The sequence below is a fragment of the Cnephaeus nilssonii genome, assembly GCF_951640355.1.
Source record: "Cnephaeus nilssonii genome assembly, chromosome: 11".
In the NCBI taxonomy this organism is placed as follows: Eukaryota; Metazoa; Chordata; class Mammalia; order Chiroptera; family Vespertilionidae; genus Cnephaeus; species Cnephaeus nilssonii.
The window spans coordinates 27,702,382-27,727,842 of NC_137082.1; positions in this window are offsets into that span (position 1 = coordinate 27,702,382).

Sequence of the window (25,461 nt, forward strand, 5' to 3'; positions counted from 1 at the left end):
TTCTTTTCTTCTTCATTCCAAAGCCAACACAAAATAATGGAGTATTCTACAAGACAGCCTGAGAACTTCTGCCGGTGTTTAAGTCAGCATACTCTATATAGTTGTCTTCTTTAGGTTTCTTTTAAACAAAATTTTAAGATCTTGATTGGGGGAGCTTACATCACACACACACACACACACACACACACACACACACACACACACACAGGGGGCTCAATGCACCAAAACAAAGATCCCCATAAAAAATGTACATTTTTAAAACTTCAGGTGTATAGATTTATAATTTCACGAATGTATTTGGAGACTAAAATCCTGAAGTCCTCTGGTTGAATCGACTTGAATGATGACATAAAACTCTCATACCTCCTAAGTGCAGCATTCTGACCTAGGGTTTGTTGCAAGAGGGTTCACATACCTCAAGGAACAATTTCCAACTATATCCTTCAAGGCATATTTTCTTTTAATTAAACCTAATCCTTATTACCTCCTGGTGGCCTCTAAGGGCTCAGTTTTCAAGAGTCACTGTGTTGTCTGAGACAGTTACAAACGCAGCCAGTCCCACCCATGCTCTGCCTGCTGAACCTTGAAAAAATGTGAGCAGGAAGCAGCCAGGGCCTCCTCTGCAGGGTTTACGTGATGAAATGCCGCTCACAATTAGTTGTCTCTGCAATTTTCACACCTGGGGCTCTTGAGCTTTGAGGGTGCAGGTGGCCTAATGCAGGAGTAATTAGTTCTGTGTCATTAATTATTTATACGGAGCTTATCACCCGGGTTGGCAATTTTTGTTGACTCAAAACTGCAGGTGCACAAAGGAAAACGTGCATTTGAAAGCTCCGCCTGTTAAAAGGCAGAGAGAAAATGGTGCTCCCAGGGCTGTCTTCCAGGCATGCTCCAGGAAAGGCGATGTCATTCATAGCAACCGCAGGGTTTTGAGAGTTGACAAGTAATTTAGAATGGTGACTCACCATTGCTACAGTTGCAAAGGTAACTTTACTTGACTCATACAGAATTCTGTTTTTTAATATGCATTTCACTGAAAAATAGTCTTCCCATTTTGTTGTTGAGGAAAAGGAGAGAATGAGAATCCAATGCCACTGTCTTATCATTTGGATCTAATTATTCCTGGAAACCTTAAAGTACGTGGAATAACACTGCTGGAAATTCTTAGTAACTCCACCTTCAGAACTTCCAGGTGAATCTAACTTCAGTGGTGCTTATCCATCCTTAACTTTGTTCTTGCCAACTAGATTCCCCCAACCTTGGCTTAAGCAACTGCTGAGATAAGTCTTCCCCTGGTTGAAATGATGCTTTCCTTAGGATTGTAAACTCACCACCCTTCCTCTTTTTCTTACCTGATGTTGGTTTTGCATCTATTTCTAGTTATGGATTTCTCCAAATGAAAGAGAGTGATGCAGGTGTTCCTTACCCAGATTTCCAGTTCAGAACTTTATTGTATGTAGAAAACAGAACTAGTTCAGATCAATTTATTGTAAACTTCAATCTCTCTTCATAAGTAGTTTGAAAGCAGAGACTTCCTGAAACTAATATCTCAATGGGAAGGAATTTTTGCAATTAAAACCTTTTTGTGTGTGTGCTTCCTCCATATCAAGGTAAACATCGGGTGCCGCCTCCAATTCAGTGACCCCATTTCCTCATTGATCGCTCACTATAGGAAATTAACCAGGATGGAGTCAGGAAGCTCTCACCAAGCCCTGGCATCTCCTAACTCTGCAGTTTCCAGCAATCTCCAGATGATGTTGACGAATCATGATCACTTTAAGAGGCAAGGTTCTAGAGCATAAATGTAGAAGCAATGTTCTTCCTCTCAACGGGATAGCCTTCCAGTTTCACCATCAAAGAAGTGGGCCTATGCCACCTGATGAAAAAAAGTGACCAAGCCGACCTCACATCACCCTAGCTTCTTCTTTCATGAATTTTGCATTTCAAATTAATTTTCCATCCCATCTCTCTGATTTTTACTGTATGAAAATGCTGGCACATATAAAATTAATTATGTACTGAAAAGGAAAAGTGAATGTTTGCAGAGGGGGAAGGGGCACACTCACACCTCTACCTTCACAATAGGAAAAAGTTGCTTCAACACTCTATGTTGGAGGTTCTCAAAGTGAGAGCATCACCAAGCGTCACTCAGCATGCACTACCTGGTCAAAAATCAAGGGGGGTTTGCATTTATTAAATTCACATGAGATCGTGAATAGCATCAGTAAAATAAATTTGACCCTGGTTTGAAAGTTAGAAGGCTCATCTCTACTTTGCCAGGAACTTAGTTTGGTCTAGTTATAGAACCTGTGCCTCTCTTTCAAGGCTTGTGGTTTGGTTCCCTCATTAGTAAAGGAACCATATACACTGAGTGGCCAGATTAGGATGATCTCTGGACGCATAATAATCTGGCCACTCAGTGTATATCCTATATGATAAAAGGCTAATATGCAAATTGTCCCCTTGACCAGGAGTTCCACCAGCAGGCAGGCGGCCAACCGCCCATGTCCTCTCCCCCTGGCCAGCCTGGACCCCACCCATGCATGAATTTATGCACCGGGCCTCTAATATATATATATATATATATATATATATATATATATATATATACACATACACACACACACACACACACACACACACACACACTGAGTGTCCAAATTATTATGCATTCAGAGATCATAATAATCTGGCCACTCAGTGTAATTCATCATTTAAACCAGAGACTCTTGAGAGGAACAGGAGGTGCTATTATAATTACTGGGGTACAATAATTGAGTTGTTACTCATTGGAAAATAAAAATTGCTTTGGGCAGGACAGAGATGGCTCAAGTATCTCCCATATTTGAAATGTTCACATGAACCCTAAAATTTTGAAGCAGGAGCTCATGACTGGTGTCTTTTTTCATAACTTTAAATAAGAGGAATTAATGTTCCTCTCAACTGTGTCAGTACTTTTTTTAAAATCCTCACCTGAGGATATGTTTTTATTGATGTTTAGAGAGAGGAGGAGGGAGAGGAAGAGAAACATTGATGCGAGAGAGAAACATCGATAGTTTGCCTTCCTTTGCCTCCCATACGCAAGCTAGACTGGATTGAACCCACCACCTGCAACATAGGTCTGTGACCTGACTGGGAATTGAACCCGCAACCTTTTGGTGTACAGGGGAATGTGCCAAACCACCTCGCCACCTAGCCAGGTCTGTCAGTACATTTGTAATTGTCTTGCTTAACTCAAAGTGTATTTGAAGCTCTAGGATATTAACCTGTCCTAGGGGATTGAGTGGTCAGGGTAGAGTTTGAAAATCCTAAAGTCTCAAAGTCCTGGGTGCAAAAAGAATGCTACCTCGGCAGCTAAAATATCCCTCTAACCATGTGTTCCTTTGATTTATTCAGAAATAGCAAAGAGAACAATTTGGCCTACGAATGCTGTGTTGGTATTTGGCTAGAGGTTATTTTTCTGGTTTTCCCCCCTGTTAAATAAACAAGAGGTATATTATACCTTGAAAGGTGAGGGTATTGTATGCTCAAAGGTTTTTAAAAGTTTCAATAGACTAAAAACCTGTATTAATAGTTCTCCCACCCCCGCAAAGCAAATTAAAGCCGAAGGAAACTACAGATCATTATCATAGAGAAAACACAAAGATATTCAGAAAAATAGCATCTTTTCTGTCTAAATGTTACTAAGCCATAAACTGTGGTGTATGTATGTGTCCTGGATAATGGGAATACTTTTTATTTCGTTTAACATCATAGTACAAAAAATAGTCTGTAGAAGCTGACCAGTGTCAGCCTTCCTTCAGGCCTAACATTACTTTAGGAAACCTAAAATACCTAACTATCTTCCAGGATATCCATGCATTTCTGTGTTTTTCTTAATGGTTTTATTTCCCAGTAAGCCTCCCAGTCTGAAATCCAACTTTCAAAAATTTACTCCCCAAATCAGAATGATAGTTTTGTTTATTTTTTTAATATATTTTTATTGATTTCAGAGAGGAAGGGAGAGGGAGAGAGAGAGAGATAGAAACATTAATGATGAGAGAGAAGGAATGATGGTTTTAAACCACTGTCACATGAGTGCAGGAGTACCAAGAAGCCAGGAAACATTTAATGGGCACTTAATATTTTCTTAGTACTGCCCCAAATAAATGAAGCTTTGCTTTTTAGTTTTCATTGTTTTTTCATCATCCAAAGAAGCAATTTTCAACCTTTTTCATTTCATGGTATACATAAACTAATTACTAAATTTCTGCAGCACACCAAAAATTATATTTTTGCCGATCTAAAAAAAAAAAAAAGGTTTAATTTTTTTCATTCACACCAAATAGCTATTGTTGTGTTGACGATTATTATTTTTTAATTTGACAATCTAAGAGAAAAGAGGTCAGTGCCCCTGTCTAGATAGTCAGGTATTAAATATTTCAAAAATTATTGTGGCACACTGGTTGAAAATCACTAACCTAAATTATGTTTTCCTAAACAATATTGTTAAAATATAGAAAGGTTTGGTTATTTGTGCTATTAATTTCCCACTCTCACAGGGTATTACAAAATATATGAAGAACTCATAATATGCAAAACAATACAGGAAGCTCATAATATGCGAAACAATAGTATGAAGTAAAAAAATAAACACAAAATGATATAGATTATGTAAAATGTAGTGGCAGAAAAAGACAGGAAAGAAATCCTAAAATATTAACAATGCTAATTTCTAGATCAGTGTCTTTCTTTTTTATGCTTTTAAAAAATGTACACGTTTTCCATAACAGCATATATTATTTGAAAGTGAAAAAATGATCATAAATGTCATCTGAAAATTATATGATACACAGTGATTCCTAGCAAATTTGTCACATGCATTTCATGTTCTATTTAACAAATACCTTTGGTCAAATCATCAGAACCATTACAAAATGGAAAACAGACCAGATAGTGTGGCTCAGTGGATGAGCATAGACCTATGAACCAAGAGATCACTGTTCCATTTCAGGTCATGGCACATGCCTGGGTTGCAGGCTTGATCCTCAGTGTGGGGAGTGCAGGAGGCAGCTGATCAATGATTCTCTCTCATCATTGATGTTTTTATCTCTTCCTCTTATTTCCTCTCTGAAATCAATAAAAACATATTTTTTTAAAAAAGAAATGGAAAACAAAAGAAAAGTTAGTCTTTGTAATAGCGTGCCACATTTTATAACTTCAATGTGCACCAATTTCTTGAACTTCAGTTAGGCAAATATGAAAGAACTTGGTGAATATGCAAAACAATCTTTTGCATAATATCATAGGCTGCTATATACTCCATATACAATTTGAATCTAAATTCAGTGACAGCTACTATTAGACCTTCAAGTAAGACTTTACTAGTTAAAATTTTATCCAGGCACAATATTTGTTTACTCTGGTTAAATATTCCTAATAAATCACTTTGTAATGATATTCTACCACATTGATTTTTCCCTCTGAAGTTCACAAAACATTTTATAAACTTTGAACCAAAGTCTTTTATTCCCCAAATTCTAGAAATATGTTGGTAAGTGGAAAGAAGCAAAAGTATGAGCTCATCAAAGAAACCAAAATGTTCAGATCTCTTTATTAGGAATTCAATGACAGTTGTGAATAACCATTTGTTAGCAAACCCATTTCCTCTGCCCCACCCATCCTATATGCTAAAGAGCTAATATGCAAATGGTCATCACACCACCATGCCTTAATGGCTCAGACACTCAACACTGGGGAGAGAGGAACGGGGACCAGCCAAGCACAAATTGTGCCACGCCAGCACAGCCAAGGGTTCGGGGAGCCTGAGCGGGGACGACGAAGGATGGAGAAATGATAGACAAAGAGAAAAAGCTGGGTCTAGGTGGATCTTCTGTGCCTTGATGAGGCCACAGAACAGATCCAGACTGCAAAGCTGAGGCTTTATTTATAATCAGGGACAAACAAGGTAATCTACAATGTTGTTGTAAGTTGCACTTGTTTTGGCAGCACTTGCTGCCCCTCCCACAGCCCACTAGCTACCCAAGAAAGATCTAGGGAGCAGTTACAAGATCAAGCTTAATTATGCTTAGAGGACTGTGCCCTTCCAAGCTTGGGACTTGTTTGTGACTTTGCCAGCATGTCAGTCCGAGGTTTAACCATATAACCACTTCCTACATCTCACCCTGTCTTTTAAATTTAAGCTACTAATAATGGAAGTAAAATTTAAACATTAAGAACAAAGTTCTGACTATTAAAACATTAACAAAGCAATGCCAATGCAAAACCCAATTACAAAACAATGCAAATGCAAAACCCAGACATGGCTATTAATAAAACAATGCCAATGCAATATAACAACAATGCCAATGCAACACAACAATAATGCCAATGCAACACAACAATAATGAAATCAAACTACAGTAACATTTTCCTACTAAATGAAAGTTTCTTTTGCTTATTTACTCAAGATTCCTCAGAATTGGCTGCGAAAGAGTTTGCAGAAGCCTGGCAGCTAACCAATGCTAGCATGGCCAGAAACATGGTTGAGGGAGTAGCTTCCACTTCTTGCTTTTCTGCCATCTGCTGGGCCTCAGTTGTTAACTTCTTCAGCTGACCCCATGTTGGCACCTTGGTCTCTTGAGTAGCCTTTGTCATCTTCTTTTTCTGCTTTGCTGTCATTGGGGCAACTTTCAGTCTTTTGGGACAAGGAGCTTCTCTGGGTCCATTGTGGTGACGCACGTAATGCTCTGGCACCCAAATTGGCTGTACTGCTCCTTCTGGAAAGATACAAACACAACCTCTTCCCCACATCATTACTAGATCTTGTCCAAACCATTGTCCAGTTTGTGCATCCTTCCATCGGGCTAACCCCGTGGAGGCTATTGTACAGGAGGCCCGATGCCTTTTGGCTGTTGTACGACCCTCTGCATCACAGTTCAAAAAATTTAAAGTATAAAGAACATGACTGAGTTTGTTTTGAGGTGACACATAACATCCATCTCCCCCTTTCTGTCTTAGTAATTGCATTTTAAGGGTACGATTTGCTCTTTCCACTATTGCTTAATAATTTTTGGAAGTCATTTAATGTAAGTAAAGTGTTAGTCCGAATTTGAATTTTCTGAGGTTTTATTGTTTTCCCTCAATAATGCTGCCAAGATAAGAGAAAGGAAATGTCCTTTGAACTTTTTTGGGTGCTATGCATAATCCAGCACAATGCAGAGAATCCTGCATTATAAGAGATATTTAGTTACTTCATTTTTCCCTTCTTAGAGATAAAAACCTTCATAACATTTAAAATATATTTATTAATTTTTATTTGATAAGGCTTTCCATGCAATTTCAAGTATATTAGATCTGTAAAATTTAAAGATTTCCTTTAAGAAGAGAGAATACATTTCTTGTATTACTCCTGGCCCTTGGAGTTTTCCAAGAATCATCTCGGTTAAAGCCTTGAAATTTTAACATGCAAAAAAACCATCAAATATATATCTATATATGATTTAAATATTATAATATTTTTTTATTATCTTAAGATGTCAATTAGATTTTAAACTAGTTTTTGCATAGAAAAATTTTGGTTGGGATCACAGAATTAATCCTCTTTTTAATTAGACCAATAATAAGCAACTTATTTTGAATTCCTAATTACTAGAGAAAACACAACATTTTACTCTCTCAAAAATAAATTCTTATACTTTAGACATTTACCACAACTATATAATTTCTCCCAATTTAATTTGCACTTTGAACTTTTAAAGTTGGCAAGTCAAATATATTTAGCACTTCCTAGATTAATAACACTTCATATTTTCAAGAATAAGCAGTAGCAAGCCTGCAAGTATTCAAATGCAAAGATTGCCCTTAAAGAATGGCTACTGGTGGGAAACTGATTTCAAAGGTTCTTTAAGAGTTTGCCATCCCGGGAGGGGAAAAAACTTTTAGGCTACTGAAACAGGTTTTTTTGGCCCCAGCGGCTTGACTTTTCAAAACGACCAAGATCTTTCTGCTGGGGAAGTCAAGAAGCAAAACTGTAGCCATTCAAATCAACACATTCTTCAAAGATAGCTGCTGGCAGGAAACTGGTCTACCTGTATGCTGGGGGAAGGGCAACTACCCTTCTTCCTCCATTAACAAAGGGCGTAGCCAGTTACCTGGGCTATTTAGTTTTATAATTAATACATTATTTATCTATATTTCAACAATTTTTTGAGATTCAAATCCAATTCCAATTATTTTAAGGCATTTACTTTGGATAAATTCTATAACAGAGAATTTACTGGTTTTCTTGAAGTTAACCTTTTAACAAGGTTCATTAGTATTTTGAAAACTACTCTTTATTATGGAAATGCGAATCCTGTTGCAGGAATTTGTTTGAATTTCTTTGGAGAAGACTTTTTCGCCATTTTTCTCAGGAAAGAAAAAAAAAAAAAACAGTTCTGGGTTTTTCATTTTCTATAGTTTTTGCAGAGAGATTCCAGCTTAAGACAATCTCAATGTCCAAAATCGGACTATGCGCGCATTCTCTCTTACAGCTAGGTTCTCTCCCCACCAGCACAGAAATTCCAAACACATTTCTAAATTTTTAAGACTTTTTCATGGCGAAAAAGGAAACTTTAAATTAGCATACTGAGTGGGCTTCCATATTGGATAGCCAGGTGTTTCCCTTCCCCCACATCCTGCTTACTTTGGGGGAAGTTTCAGCAACAGATCTTAAATTTTTTTTCTTTCTTTTTTGCTTTTTGAAGTAATAACTAATCACCCAATTTGGCCAAGATTTGCATTTCCCTGCCACATTCCTCCACTCCCCTTCTGGAATGGACTCTAGGCAGTCCCGGATCAGGGACCACAGACTGAAGGTAGAGGCAGGCATTTCCTCTGGACCTTCAGCTATATAATGATTGCGAAGTTGTTTTCCTACCTTCTCCCATGCCTCTATATTTAAAACCATGGGCAGGTTTTCCAAAAAATCGAAAAGCTGCTCATACCTCACAGAACAGCCCCTTGCTTGGAGCATAGCCTTAACCTTTTGCACTCGGATGTCGAGTGTGACTTGACATGGTTAGCATTAGAATAAAGGAATCGAGAAAAAAGCAAGCGAGTTCAAAGGGTTAAGCATGGATACGCATACATTCTTTCCCTGCGATCCTGAATTTCCCATGTTTTTACACCTAGTCTAGTACAGTACCCCTTCCTTACTTACTGCGTGCACATGCCTTGGGGCCTCCTTTCACCTGACAATTGAAGTTCCCTCACACTCAGGTCCACATTGAGTGCCACTTGGGCCGAACTCAGCACCGCGTTGGGCGCCACTTGGGCTGCGCCAGCACAGCCAAGGGTTCAGCGAGCCTGAGTGGGGGCGACGAAGGATGGAGAAATGATAGACAAAGAGAAAAAGCTGGGTCTAGGTGGATCTTCTGTGCCTTGATGAGGCCACAGAACAGATCCAGACTGCAAAGCTGAGGCTTTATTTATAATCAGGGACAAACAAGGTAATCTACCATGTTGTTGTAAGTGGCACTTGTTTTGGCAGCACCTGCTGCCCCTCCCACAGCCCACTAGCTACCCAGGAAAGATCTAGGGATCAGTTATAAGATCAAGCTTAATTATGCTTAGAGGACTGTGCCCTTCCAAGCCTGGGACTTGTTTGTGACTTTTCCAGCAGGTCAGTCCGAGGTTTAACCATATAACTGCTTCCTACAACAAATGAACTCCAGAGAGAGGAATAAGGACCAGCCAGGCACAAATGAGCTCACGAGAGATGAATGGGCAGCAGGCAGGCTGCGGCCTGGGAGAGGGACAAGCCACCCGCCCCATGGTCCCAGGTACCAGCAGCTGTGCCTGCTCCTGTGGGCTGGGAGATGGACAAGCTGCCCGCCCACAATCCCCTGCGGCTGTGGCCAGCCCAGGCAAAGCCGACCCAGGTCCTGGGTGCCTGAGGCCAGCCAGAGGGAGGGAAGCCAGGGTCCCAGGTGCCTGTGACCAGCTGGAGGAGGGAATCCTGGATCCTGGGTGTGGGGCAAGGCGGAGGTGGTTAGGGATGGTCAGGCCAGCAGGGGAGCAGTTAGGGGCAATCAGGCAGGCAAACAGAGGTGGTTAGGGGCAATCAGGCAGGTAGAGGTGGTTAGGGGCGATTAGGCAGGCAGGCAGAGAGCTTAGGGGCGGTCAGGCAGGCAGGCAGGCGAGCAGTTAGGAGCCAGTGGTCCTGGATTGCAAGAGGCAGTCAGACATCACCTGAGGGGTCCCGGATTGGAGAGGGTGCAGGCCCAGCTGAGGAACCCCCCTTCCCTGTGCATGAATTTCATGCACCAGGCCTCTAGTTATTTCTATAAAATAGCTTACATGATCCCCAAAGCCCAGGAACTCTCTTCATTTGCTAGTGGACAAAAACTATGATAGCGGCAGAGCAGAAGATTTGGTTTTCAAAATGATCATTGTAGTGGCAAACCAATTCTACACAGTGCAAGAATCCTCCTTGACATTAGATGTCATCGTGTTTAGTTTTATGTTGAAGGTGATTTTCCTTCATGATTCTTTTTACCCTCCCCATTCTATTCTGATATTTAATCTTCTTCAGATGTTTCTGTTGTCTGAGTCTGAGAAAAAAATTATAATTTTGCTAATCATTGCTATGTGTTCCACTATTCCTCAAAGCAATCCAGAATCTGGAGTTTACACTAGGATCTAAGACATTTTCAAGGTCAGCAAACTCCACCCACATCCCCCTGCTTTTGATCAATTTGAAAAAGTCAGGACATTACAATTAAGACTAAAATCATCATTACTTATAATAATGCCATTCTCTGGTGGAGATATATTGGTCATATGACTATGAAAGATCAAAATCTTTCAGGTATGTTGAAGACTTGGACTTGATTCTTGGTTAAATTTGCAAAATATTTGGACAGGTTCTTGGTTAATCTGTACTTCAGGATTATTCTCCTTAGAACAGTAGAAGTAATGATTAGGCTCTGGGATATTTTAAGGGCCAGTTATGTCAATAGAATGTCTAGAATATGACCTAAAACAGACAAACTGCAGTAATAAGGTGCCCATGTAGACTTCACCACACACTCTCATACACACATATGCTCACTCACACATACATATGCTCACCAACCCACACACTCTCACACATCTCTCACAAACTCTCACATGCATACACACTTGTGTGCACACACATAAAGGGATTCATTTTAGATCTTAATGAGGTTGGTTAATAACTTATTTTGCATTCCCACTATGAAGGTAGTACAAGAAGAACTACTGAAATGTGCATTTAGATGAGTTGGATAACTTTTTTTCTGAACTATTTTTAATGAAAGAAAATACTTCTATTTTATAAAAGAATACCTCATTATTCACATATTTTAGAGAGTATTATCTTTCTAATATGAAATAATTATGAGATGGTCATATGACTATGAAAGATCAAAATCTAGGAATATTTTAAGAGAAATATTTTCAGTATATAAAGTAATTGGAAGCAGGCTATTAAGCTATTCCAAATAAATATTCTGCTATGTCTAGTTGAATAAGAGGCAAGAATAATTTATAATAAATATAGTTCATATGAGTGTGTTTGAGAATGTGATGTGTATGTGTATGTACCTACCTGCAGGAGTGTTTTCTTGTCATTCACTTACTAAATATTAATTTGAATGCTTTTGTATGTCAAACACTTTCAAAGTACTTGGGGTAAATCTACTGAGAAAAGAATCCAATAATTCTTGCACTTATAGATCTTATGTCAATAAATGGTAATTAATTAATTAATAGGTAAGTGCTTTGGAATATAGAGAAAGAGCCAGACATGAATTATTGGTAATGTGAGGAGTATAAGTGAGAACCACATGGTCTAGCAATTAGAATGTGACTAAGTAATAATCATAATTAGTCATCAATATTATTATTATTATTATTATTATGTCTCTAAGGCAGGATGCTTACCCTGACAGATCAGTAAATGGAAATGCAAACATTTTATAACTTGCCAAGAAGTTAAAATGTCAATGATAAGCAAGACCAAAGCCATTGCCTAAGCTCCTACAATGAACTATTTTAGGTGGTGAGGTAAATACGATTTCCCCTCCTTTGAAAAATATGACGTTTTTGTTCTTAGCCATGAAGAGGCCCCCTGGGTGACAAGAATTGCATCTCAGGAAGCTGCTAACAGTTCAGATTCTGAGTGGGATGGGAGGCAAGAGGTCTCTGAAGACACACTTGCTTTCCAACCAAAATGAAGGGATCCCTTTTAGAATTGCCCCTCTAAGGCTGTGGCTGCTACTGTGTCCTGGAATTTTTGTATCTATTTCCCTTGACAAATTGTTATGGCTCAGATCTAACTATCTTTGAAGTCTATAAGGTGATTTTGAGCTCAGAGGAGACCCACGCATGGGACAAGCTCACCCTCACTCATGTATGCTTTGTCTTACCCACATCCTGCAAACAATGCCCTTCTGTATCCCTAGAGAGCAAATGTCCCCTGGAAAAACCACTCACTCCCAGGTGACTTTGCTCCTTGGGCCTGAAAGACAGCTTGAGACCTCCACTGGGCACGCACAAGCCCAGGCATGTCTGCGCTGCCATATGTGCCTGTCACAACACTAGTTCTGAAATCACAGAGAACCCACCGCAGGCGAACATTAGTTCCCTCTCTCTGCGATGGCATCCACAAAGGAATCAACCAGCTGGAGCCGGAGTCAGGGAACTGACCGCAGCTGCTGCCAGCCTTTATAACCAATGGGCTCTGGTGCTCTTGTGTTTTGGCAAATAACCCAGTCATCCCTTTCTGGCTTTCTGATGCCCCACTCACAGGGTCAGATTAGTCAGTTCTTGCTCAGTCTTCTCAGTAATAAATTATTCTTTGCCACTTGCTGTCAGCGTTGTTTTAAGAGGCCCATAGGGGCAGGCAAGTCAGAAAATGAGAACTCTTTAACAAACACTGGCAAACCACCCTCCCCTTGATGTAGAGGAAAAGATCTACAGGCTGTTAAAAGGACCTCCCTCTGGTTAATAGGGTACTGACCTGATCCAAATCAATGTCAGTGGAAGAAAAAGAACGGGCTTTTGAAGAGGTGGGATAGAGTGGGGAAGCACATTTCTCTTTAAATAAATAGCAGTCCTTTCCCTTCTGCACACACTGGCACACCATCCTTCCGAGTTATCTGCAGAGATCCTGACCTGGGGTTTTTCATTCTGTTGCACTCGCTGTTGCCACCTGCTGGTAACATATCATGACTGAAGTACAGGCATGATAGTGGGGGTATTCTTACAGATTGTAAGCGTAAAGCCAAATCAAAAGTTTTTATGCTCTAGGGACCCAGTCTTCCTTGAGATAGGAAAAAGAAAAGTCCAGAGAGCGAAGGGAGAAGATTGTATTCACACTCAACTTTCAGGAAGTTCTGGTATGTTTCAGTCCCATTATCCTACCAATACAAGAAATTGCATTAACTGTCACAATGTAGCTCTTTGCAAGGTATGCTAGTTATGTATTCTCCTGACCACTGAAAACATACTGTATTATTTTTGTATCTCTAAGACTAAAAGCTTTCAATGTTATGGAAACCGACCTCAAATGGAAAATTGCTCTTAGTTTTCCCTAAGTAAACTCTCAAGGCAAAAGATAACCTATTCTGCCTGTTTCCAAGGAGTCTGGAGGGGGTGTGGGCGGGGGTGACCAGGTTCCGGGACAACACACCGTTTACCAAAGAGCCCTCAGGAGTATCTGTACCAACACTCTCAGAAAAACTCAGGGTCGGCAAGTTGTTTGAAATAAAGCAAATCTATTTTTAAAGGCCCATACCGAGCTGTAATTTGCTATAGAATATGAAATGGAAATACATTGCCTTGGATTTCTCTACACTCATAAATATCCAATACCATGGTACATGTTTCCTTGGAAATTCAACACATTGGAAGCCACTGTGCAAAGCTGTACATGTTTAACTTGTAAGTTTATGGTCATACAATAGGAAGGTTTCAAATGAAAATTCACCAAGTGTCAGGAAGTTCAAGAGTTAAGGTCCCATAGCAATCTTTACACACACCCACAGTGCACAAATGCCACATCATAAAGAGGTTTAAAAGGTTTCTCTAGTAGGAATGCCCAATATTGAATAGGCCCAGCATGGACAACTTAACACTTATATGTATTCCCATTCTGAGTTTTAATTTGTAAAGTGATCTGTGTTTTAATATAGATATTAATTTCCCATTCCCTGGTCGATGTTCACAATGGGAGCAGCAATGCTGAGGGACCTAGGGCCATGCCCTGACCCCTTCCCTTCTCTACACGCTCACCGGAGGTTCTCTCATCCACATCCAATCTTTAAATCTATGGAAAATCTATTCTAAAGATTCTGAAATCTATTCCTCCATTCCCAAATTCTCCCCAGAACTCCAGATTCATAGACAATTGCCCACCTGAGAAATAACCGGTCTCTCATCTCTCACATGTCCTGAAAAGTAACTCTTGACTGTGTTACCCAAATCTGGTCTTCTATCAAAATTTCCGCACCTCAGTAAACGACACTAAAATCCTCCCAGTTTCTCAAGTAAGAACTCTGAAAGCTAACTTTGATAAGACTCTTTTCTCTCAGTCCTTATACATCATCTATTGGGAATTCTTGCTGAATTCATAGGCGTCAAATTTTCTAAAAATCGAATTCTCTCCATCCGCACTGCTACCACCTGTATTAGCCATCTATTGTGGTATAATAAATCATTCCAGCACACAGATCCCTAAAACGACAAGGATGTATTATTTCACACAGTTTCTAAGGGTCAGGGGTCTGGAAGGGACTTATCTAGGTCATTCCAGCTCAGGCTCTCTCATGAGGCAGCAAACTGTCAACCATGGCTTCAGTCACCTCACCCGGGGAAGGATGCTCAGCTGAGGTCACTCATGGAGTTGTTAGCATGGCTCAGTTCCTTGTTGGCACCTGGCTGGAGGTTTTAGTTCCTTGCTACATCGGCTTCTCCTCAGGGTAGCTCATAACATGGTAGCCTGCTTCTCCCAGCATGAAAGACCCAAGAAAGAGAGCGACCCGGATGGAAGCAATAGTCTTTTATGACCTGCTCTATTCTGTTCGTCACATTGACTAGCCTTGGTAAAATGTGGGAGTTGACTACACAAGGGTGGAAACACTAGGAGGAGGGAAAGTTTGGGGTCAAAAGTGATGACTGGCTACCATATCACCCATCGCAGCCCACGCCTCCACCCTAGACTGCCTTGGTGGCTGAAATAGCCTCCTTATCCATCTCCCCATTTCTCTTCTTGCCATTTCCATTCATTAACCACTTAGCAGCCAGATGTAGCTTTTGGAAACATAAGTCTTCTCATTCCTATACTTAAAACTCTCCAATGGCTTCTCATTTTACTTAGAGTAAGATCCAAACTCTTAAGCTGGCCCTGCCTACTTGTCAGCCTCATTTCCCACCACACCCAGCCACCATGGATATATCCCTGTTCTTCCAACAAACTAGGTTGGGTTCCTCTTCCTTGGGAAGATATCGATCGCAGCTCAATTGTCACCTCCAAAAACGTCAGCACACACTATCCTATCTAAAGGACTGATTCAGACACTCTCCTGCCCAACTGTAATCCTGCCCCCTGCCCCCACATGAACACAAGTGTAGTTTATACCTGTTCCAAGGATCTTAATTTTGTGTTCAGGAGAAGGCAGAGATCTTGATCTGAGGCAATGCAGGCTCCTCCCATCTGTATGGAATGACTCATGATTGCTCTAAGCAGGCACGATAATCCTTTCCCTTCAAGGATACAAAAGGGTCTAGAAGTGTCATGTGGACATATACTGACGCATGAGAGATGAGGAGGTGTCTATTGGGGGTTTCCCTTCTAACATAAAAAGAGCAGGCCTGGTTAGGACAGCATCTTTTTCTGGGCTACTGCTTTTCTGAGTGTAACTACAGTGGGGATGTAATGTCCAGAGCTAGGATGGTTGAGATGAGCAATTGTCTTGAGATGATGAGATAAGCAGAATGATAAGAATAATAAATTCTAAGATACAGAAATCACAGGACTCTGATCTTTGAAGTATTACACCATTTCTGCTCTACCAACCTCTACCAGACTCCTTCACATGAAAAGTAACTACATGTCCTTATCACTTAAGACCCTGTTGGGCATATCTTTCTGTTACATGCAGCTGAAACATCCTGATTGATAGGCTCATTCACAAAGAACCGTCTTGCTAAGTGATGATGACTCACGATTTAAGAATCTTAGACTCTGTAATGTAGCGTGTACTTAAAAATACCAGATGACAAAGAACCAACAGAATTACTGAGGCCTGTGATTTTCTTGCTAAACTTTCTTGAAGCTCTTAAGTAGTTACCAGTGAAGGCTGAAGTATAAAAGTGACTTGTTTTATAAGCATTTCCGTGGAAAAGCTTGCTTAATAAACCTAAGAATAAAAATGCATCTTTAATGAATATGACTACTACTGAGAAATAGTAGGTGTTTTGCCTTAAGGATCTGAGCTTGTGAATTACCTGACCCAAAGAAAGAGCCAGTTTTACTAACCACATTTCACAGATGAGGAAACTGAGGCTCCGAGAGGTTAATTTGCCCCCAAAATCATTCAGTTTCCAAGACAGAGCTGGAATTTGAACCTGGGTCCACTGACCTGGCGTTCACAGGCTTATCTCCAGCACTATCCTCCAGCCTCCAGTGGAGATGCTCAGCCCATAACCAACTCCCTTCCTTCCTTTCTCTTTAGATCTACAGAATCAGTGTCTTGGAATGTGTCTCACCTGAATGACCTGTACATCCACACCTAAGGTGCAGCTCACCCCTTGGTCATCTTTAGGCATCTGTATCTTAAAGAGTACACATTGGAGAAAACTTATTTACACTTGCTGTTACTCACCCAGAGGAATATTTTCAATCTTCTGAAGACTATTAAACACCCAACATAATAAGGAAAAAATCTTGTGCCTTAAAGTTAATGGATTTTAATGCCAGAGCTGTTCAGTCTGTGACAGCTTTTCATATTCCATGTCATTTATCTTGGTCAATATTCAATTTTGGCACAATCTCTTGCCCATTTAATTGGCTTTACTATTTGAACACTTCCCCCCTGCATTCCTGACTTCTTTCCATATAACAACAGAGTAATCCTTCACAACTCTAAGTCAGATTACATCACTCCTCTTCCAAAATTATCTCATGACTTCACATGTCAATCAGAGTAAAAGCTGAAGTCCTTACAATGGCTGACCATGCTCTCTAAGATATTGTCCCCTTTTGTACTTAGATCTCATTGCCTAAGATTCTTCGCCTTGCTTACTTCTCTTGGGTAAAGGCCTCCTTTCTATTCCTCATATAAGCCAGATGCTCTCTTTTATCTCAGGGCTTTTGCATATGATGTTCCCTCTACTTGGAAAACTGTTCCTCCAGGTACCTGCATGTCTTGCTTCCCAATTCTCTACTTCAATGTTTTACTATCTATGAAATCTTTACGGCACACTATCTATAAAGTAGCAACACCTACTCTCCAGCAGACACTTCCTCTCCTTTTTTGGGTGCTTTTTTTTTTCTTCTTCAAAACTCTGATTACAACCTGATACAGCATAACATTTATTGCCAGTCTTCCTTCCATTGTCTTATAACCTCCTCAAAAACAGGGCCTTTGTTTTGGTCAGTGTGTTCCCAGAATTTAAGCATGCTTGTCATGTGACAGGTGCTCAAATGAGTATTTGTTGAATGAATGGAATGGGTGAGTGGACAAATTTATCTTGGGTAGTGAAGTCACATCATTGTTCTGTGACTGAGTTCCCTCATCTATGAAACAAAGAAGTGAAGATGAAAGGATCTCCACTATTTCTCCTTTTTCTCTTATACCACATAAATCAAAACGCAGGCCTGCCTCCAGCTTGAGAACCAAGGGGATGATCATCAGGCCCGGCAGTTTCTCTCGGTCTTTCACCCGTTGGCTTCCTGGGTGGCCCTGGGCAAGTCACTTAACTCTGTTCTTTCAGTTACCCATTTATAGAACAAGGCTAACACTTACCTACCGCACTGGGGAGTTGGGAGCATTAATTAATGCTTGTAAAGTGCACTGGTATTTCTCGATTAAAAGATTCAATTAGAGTAAATTGTTACTATTAGGCAAATGAAAATGAAATAACAAGACTATTCTAGGCACTATAATTCATACGAAGTCCAGCTTTAAAAAGAATCATCACCTACATTCTAAAATAATCCACAAAACATTCTCCTAAAAGACAGTTTTTCCAAAATTTCCATCATCTAAGAAGAAATTCAGTTTCAAAGAAGAAACATGCCAACTTTTCCTAACTTAGAATGTTCCCTGGTTGTTGAATCTAGTTGTATATGTGATTGAAACTACATTTCAAAAATTTACCATTAAATAAAAAAAGAATATAATTTAGCCCATTGCCTATGTCTTATGCTTAAAGACCAAAAGGAAAATAAATATTTTAATGCATAAAATATTTCAAAGAAAAATGTATCACAGTTGCTCATGTTTGTGAAGATATTCAAGATCACTCGAGAAATGGAGACTACAATGAGCTAGTATATTTTGAAATACCCACACTGTGAATGGAGCTGATACTCTGCTAACCAGGTAACTTTAGGCTAGCTGAGACTCTTTAAAGGACGTTATTAAACTTCAAATCATTTTTATAATCCTCACCGAAGGATATGTTTTTATTGAATTTTTGGGGAGAAAAGGGGAGAGGGAGAGGGAGAGGGAGGGAGAGAGAGAGAGAGAGAGAGAAAGAAGAAGGAGGATGCCAAAGCCGGTTTGGCTCAGTGGATAGAGTTTCAGCCTTCAGACTGAAAGATCCCAGGTTCGATTCCGGTCAGGGGCATGTACCTTGGTTGCGGGCACATCCCCAGTGGGGGGTGTGCAGGAGGCAGCTGGTTGATGTTTCTCTCTCATCGATGTTTCTAGCTCTCTATCCCTCTCCCTTCCTCTCTGTGAAAAATCAATAAAATATATATATAAAAAAAAAAAGAAGAAGGAGGAGGAGGAGGAGGGGAAGAAGAGAGGAGGGGAGGGGAGGGAAGGAGAGGGGAGGGGAGGGGAGGGGAGGGAAGGAGAGGGGAGGGGAGGGGTGGGGAGGGGAGGGGAGGGGAGGGGAGGGGAGAAGAGGGGAAGGGAGAGGAGAGGAGAGGAGAGAAGAGGAGGGGAGGGGAGGGGCGGGGCGGGGTGGGGAGGGGGCGGGGTGGGGAGGAGAAGAAAGGAGGGGAGGGGAGGGGAGGGGAGGGGAGGAGGGGAGGGGAGGGGAGAGAAGAGAAGAGAAGAGAAGAGAAGAGAAGAGAAGAGAAGAGAAGAGAAGAGAAGAGAAGAGAAGAGAAGAGAAGAGAAGGGAAGAGAAGAACACCAGTTACCTCCCATACACCCCCTGACCGAGGATTGAACCCACAACCTTTTTGGTGTAGGGGACAATGCTCCAACCAACTGAGCCTCTCAGCCAGGGCTAAACTTCAAATAATATTCAAATCATCCTTCCCAAAGAGAAAGCTTTCCAACTGCATTTTAAGCAAACTTCTTTATTCAACTGAAACCCCTAGTACTCTCTGAAAGAGAATGTCATACCATTTCATCTCCTTCCTCCATGCCTTCCTTCTAAGCCAACTTCTGTCCTTCCCTCTCTGTTCCCTTTCTTCATTTTCTTCATGGTCATGAAGGTCCTTAAAGAGGGTGGACTCTGCCTGCCCACTACAGGAAACCTGGGAGACCACTTCTTTTGTAAGGATTTGATCAGACTTCTGGGAAATTGGGGTTGATTGTCAATGCCCAGGAAGAACTAAATTGGGACATCAGAACACCTGTTTGGGAACACTTGTGAATATGGTAGATGTGGGTTTTAGAGAAGGGCCCCTCAAAGCTTACCAGTTCAACAGGCAGGGAATGGTTATTAAATGTAAAGCTAAGCTAATTCACTTACACGTTCTTTAGACCCCACCCCTGAACCTCCAGTTTACCCATTTTGTCGAATTGCTAAGGATAACAAATGTGAAGGATTTTCTAAGTAGTAAAAACCTATGTAAACTTTCAAAATTATTATTATCTACTAGACCTGCTTTTTGGGAAATGGACTTATTTGGTAACCAGACTAATATTATGGTTTCTCTTCCCAGAAAAATGCACATAAACATAAAAATTTTAAATATGATTTCAGGGGCTTGGGAAATCTCTTAAGATTCAAGAATCCCAGACACTTTGGTCAATGTGAACCCAATTAAGAAGACTTTCTAAGGAGATCTACAGACAGGATCCCGTAGTACTATGAATCCCCCACGTTAAAAGAAAAGATCCATGGACAATGTATGGTCCAGTAGGCTTTTATTCAGTGATTCATGAACCGGGCAGCATCTAATCTAACAAATAGAAAGGAGCTCCAAATAATTTCACAATGCAAAAGATTTTTTAGACTAATGTGGGAAGGATAGAAGAAGTTACACTGAGCATGTACTGATTGGTAAAAGCAGGGTTACTTTCCTTAAATGAAGCAAAGGGAAGTCTTGGGACCAGGTCAGGTAATTTGTGCTGAATAGTCAAGAACTAAAATTGGTTGACCTAAGCCTTGCTTTTCTGGGAGAGTGGAACATAGGAACTTATTAAAGTTTTGGTTTGCTGACATAAGGCTTAGCATGAGCAACTCCATCTTGGGTTTAATCTGGTTGCTTTAACATCCAAAATTGAGAACATTTTCCTGAAGAAGTTTCCTTGGCTTCCCTTGTGCTATCAAGTTCATCAAGTCTATGACCCACTTCAAGTTAAGAACATCTGAGCTAGAGACCCTTGAAACACTAATTTGGCTCCCTTGGTCAGTCTGAATTTCTCCAAGAGAGAAGCATGTCTCATTCAGTAGAATGGTTGAATTGTTGGCATAAAATAAAATAGAGGAAAGAAACATCAAGCAAAGACATACAAAACTCTATACATATATACACACAGATTAATTTTATTTCCTAGATATTGCCAGGTATTTCCCATAGCAGGCATTTAAATCATGTGAGGCATATTTTAGACTTTATCAGCTTCACAATTAACATTTTCACGTGAAGAGTGTTATATAGATAATGGCATCTTCTCAACTTTAATGTGTATACAATTTACCACCAAATCTTTTTAAAATGTTGGTCCTCATTTAGCATGTTAGGGTGAGGGCCTGAAATTTGCATTTCAAACAAGCTCCCAGGTGATACTAATGTGTCCAGCTCATTTGGAAGAGCAAAGACATAGTGAACAGAGGAAGTGTATGTTAACAGTTCCATTTACTAATCACCTATTCACTCACTACCTTTGAGACCAGGATATAAAGGCTGCTTATGGATAGAGTTAAGGTAAAAAAGAGGTCCATAACATAATAATTGAATAGACTTTCATACAGAAATGCCAAGAATCTCCACTATAATCCAACTGGAAGAGATATTAAATACAAAGTGAGATGTTGATTGGATTTTCCCACTCTCCTTTTTTTTTTTTTTTTTAATGTTTGGGTTTGTTTGTTTTTTTTTAAACATTTTTTTTTTTTAATTTCAGAGAGGAAGGGAGAGAAAAACATCAATGATGAGAGAGAATTAACTATCGGCTGCCTCCTGTACACACCACATTGGGGATCGAGCCTGCAACCTGGGCACATACCCTGACTAGGAATAAAACTGTGACCTCCTGGTCCATAGGTCGATGCTCAACCACTGAGCCATACAGGTCTGGCCTGATTTTTCTGTTATCCATCTAATTATATTGATACAGAATAAGCAAAGATATTTTACTTGTACTTAAGTTTTTATTGAACAGAAACACAAAGGTTATATATCTAAACATTTTATCAAACTAGTCAACATGATCACATTGTCAGGGGAGGTAAACTTCTTACCCCAAATAAGAATTTCTGAGCACAATCCCATATACATTATCATACCTAATAAAATGGTAATATACAAATTACCATCACTCCACTACGCCCATGATTGGGCCATTGGGAGGCTGGGGGCGGGACTCGGGGTGGCCGATTGGGCTGACTCACGAGTCCCCGCCCCCCGTTCCTCCTGCCGTCCCCAATGGCTGGCGCTGCGGGAGGACCCATGTGGCCAGCGGAAGGCACCAGTGGCGGAACTCGGGGTGGCTGATTGCGTGGCTGCCCGCACCAGTTTTCCGCCAGCACCAGTTTTCCTCTGGCCACCTGCCGATCGGAGTGCCTCCCGCCAGCACGATCGGCCACCCAGAGTTCCTCCACCAGCGGCGCTGCAGGAACTCTGGGTGGCCGATCCGTGAGGCGCTCCGATGGGCGGGTGGCCAGAGGAAACGGCGCTGGAGGAACTCGGGGTGGCTGATCCGGGAGGCGCTCCGATCGGCAAGTGGCCAGAGGAAACGGCGCTGGAGGAACTCCGATCGTGCTGGCGGCCAGAGGAAACGGCGCTGGAGGAACTCGGGGTGGCCGATCGCGCTGGAGGCCAGAGGAAATGGCGCTCCAATCAGCGGGTGGCCAGAGGAAATGGCGCTCCGATCAGCGGGTGGCCAGAGGAAAACTGGTGCTGGCGGAAAACTGGTGCCAGCAGCCAGGTGAAGGAAGGTCTTTTGCACGAAACTTCGTGCAACGGGCTTCTAGTCCTATATAATAAAGGCTAATATGCAAATTGACCGAACAGCTGAACGACCAGCCACTATGACACACACTGACTAGGGGGCAGATGCTGAAAGCAGGAGCTGCCCCCTGTTGGTCAGTGTGCTCCCATAGGGGGAACGCCACTCAGCCAGAAGCTGGGCTCATGGCTGGCGAGTGCAGCTACGATGGCGGGAGCCTCTCCCACCTCTCAGCAGCGCTAAGGATGTCCGACTGAGCCGTCAGTTGGACATCCCTGGAGGGCTCCTGGACTGCGAGAGGGTGCAGGCCAGGCTGAGGGACCCCTGAGTGCACGGATTTCGTGCTCCAGGACTCTAGTTTAATATAAAGTTGCCCTTCTTTCTCCTTTTGCTTTAGGCAATTTAGCCTCTTCTTCTCACCCCTGAAAATAACCAGGTAAGGTTCTATTACCCTCAATTTCTCTTTATGGTTCCTCAATGCTCCTCAAATACATCTACCAAGGGAAGGTGTTCATTTTCATCTATGTACTTATAACTCCCTACATAACTTTTCAAAGTTCTTGAAAGGGCAGATTTTAAGAGCTTCATACTCTTGCTGTAAGTACACATGTTAATGGGCCTCAATAAAACCAGAGTTTCAGGGGGGTTCTCTACTTTCAGGATCTTTTATTGAAAATAAATTACAAAGTTTCTCCTTTCTCTTTGTGGTGAATTACTTTTCTACTGTACTTTAAATTGACACGTTTATTTCAAGTGGAAGAAAAATTTTAATTTTCCTATTGATAGTGTTAGCCCAGTGTTATTCTTATATATTGACTCTTTTTTTTTTCCAAAGGAAGTTTGGAGTGGATCAAGGCCACTTCATCAGAATAGAGCCCCAGACAAAGAGGCAAAACTTCCAAGATCCAGTCCCAGCCCTACCAGGCACTAGTCACACAGACATGGATGGATAGCCGGTAGCTACCCTTCTAAGTTTCTGCAAATATGGTGGCAGCAGTTTGGCGTTAACATGAACTCTGGATGAGGCCCTAGTTCTAGTTCTCTCTCTGGCCCATGAGACTCTGAGAGGATTTGTTTCTCCTTTGTAATTTCAGATTCTTCCTCTGTGTAAAGAGAGAATTGGCTAGCTGGTCTCTATTGATGATTATAGCTCTAAATGTTGCTTCTATGGGAATCTGATAACAAGGGCAGATCAGCAAGACTAACTCAACGCTCAGTGGGTACCTACCCATAACAAGGGTGTGGGGAGCTTTAGTTTTGCTGCCATGTTTATCAATATTTGATGACAGTGTTGCTGGTAAATTTTGCAGCACATATTCCCAAGCCTTTCAGACAATTATACAAAATTTTAAAAAAATTAAACCAAACAAACTTACATTCTAGCTTACCTTGAGCTTGCATAAAGGTAAAGATCCAAGATAAATTATGTAGATCTTAATATGTATTTAATTTGATGCTTTATGTCTGGCAGACCATGTTAGAGGTCTGTTGGTGTTTTCTTCTGCAGTCAAGTGTAAACTCCTGGTAGCAACATGCCAAAGGTGAGACACTATGTATATATATAAAAGCCTAAGTGTCCATTACGGCCGAACAACCAGAACGACTGGTCACTATGACACGCACTGACCACTCCGATCACCTGATCGGTGCCTGCGGTGGCGGACGCAGCAGAGCCAGGCCAAGGAGGGTGTAGGTGGGGGTGTGGCCGGCTGCCAGCAGCTGGGGTAAGGAAGGCCCCAGCCAGCCAACCTCCCAATCCCTGAAGGCTTTTGAAAAACCTCTTCCTGGGGAGGCTTTTCTTTTCCCCACCAGAGGCATGCAATTCAAAGGCGCTAGCTGCAGAGCCACCTGCCTTAGAGCCCCCTAATCTCTCCCCACACCCAATCAGATTGAGTCTGGCATGCAGAACACTCTGAGCTGCTGCCGGCAGGTGGGAAGCTGGCGGGGATGGGCCTCGGACCAGGACTACCCAGCCCCCAGCACTCTCTCCGCCTGGAGGCATCCAGCTGCAGACCTCCAACCCCATTAACTGGATCAGTGGTGGGGTAGAAAGCGACCCGGGAGGGTGAGGAAATGAAACCTGGGGCAAGTACCACGGGTGCAGTCCCCGTGACCTTCCTCTCCCAGGATAATGCTGTGCTCCCTAACTTCCCACGCGCCAAGAGATAAATGAGGATTCACAAAGAGGCAGGCCCCCGAGGAGCTTCAGCTGGGGGGACGAGAGGAGTTACTCACTTCTGACACCCCCACCCTTTGCTTTAAGGCTGCATTCTCCTTCCCTAATACATGTTGCTTGAAGTACACGATAGTTTGTGTTTAGACATGCGGTAAATGTGGGGAAAGCAAAGTTTTGTGCTTTAGAACAAAAGAGTCTGGAGTCTTTGGGGAGGTGTTCCTCTCTCTCTCTCTCTCTCTCTCTCTCTCTCTCTCTCTCTCCCTCTCTCTCTTCTCTCTCTCTCTCTCTCTCTCTCTCTCTCTCTCTCTCTCTCTCACACACACACACACACACACACTCACTCCTTCCTACCCTCTTCCCTGGCCTGGCAAACCTTCAAATCTTCACACAGAAAGTTAAGCCTAGCTCCTCAGAACCCACCCTTGCTGGAGTGGCCTCTGTTTTGTTTTTTTCTCTCAAAAGGTTGTTTTTCTAATCTCTAAACCAGCAGTTGGACATCCCCTGAGGGGTCCAGATTGTGAGAGGGCGCAGGCCAGGCTGAGGGACTCCCGTGCACAAATTTTGAGCACCAGGCCTCTAGTCTTAATATAATCATCTAACTTGTGTCCTTTTTGTCTCCAAAAACAAAATCGGTATCCCTACTTATAAGATAAACTAGAAGGTAAGTTATAAGATAAAGAATAAAATTATGCTTTTTCATGCTTCTTTTAGTGCAAA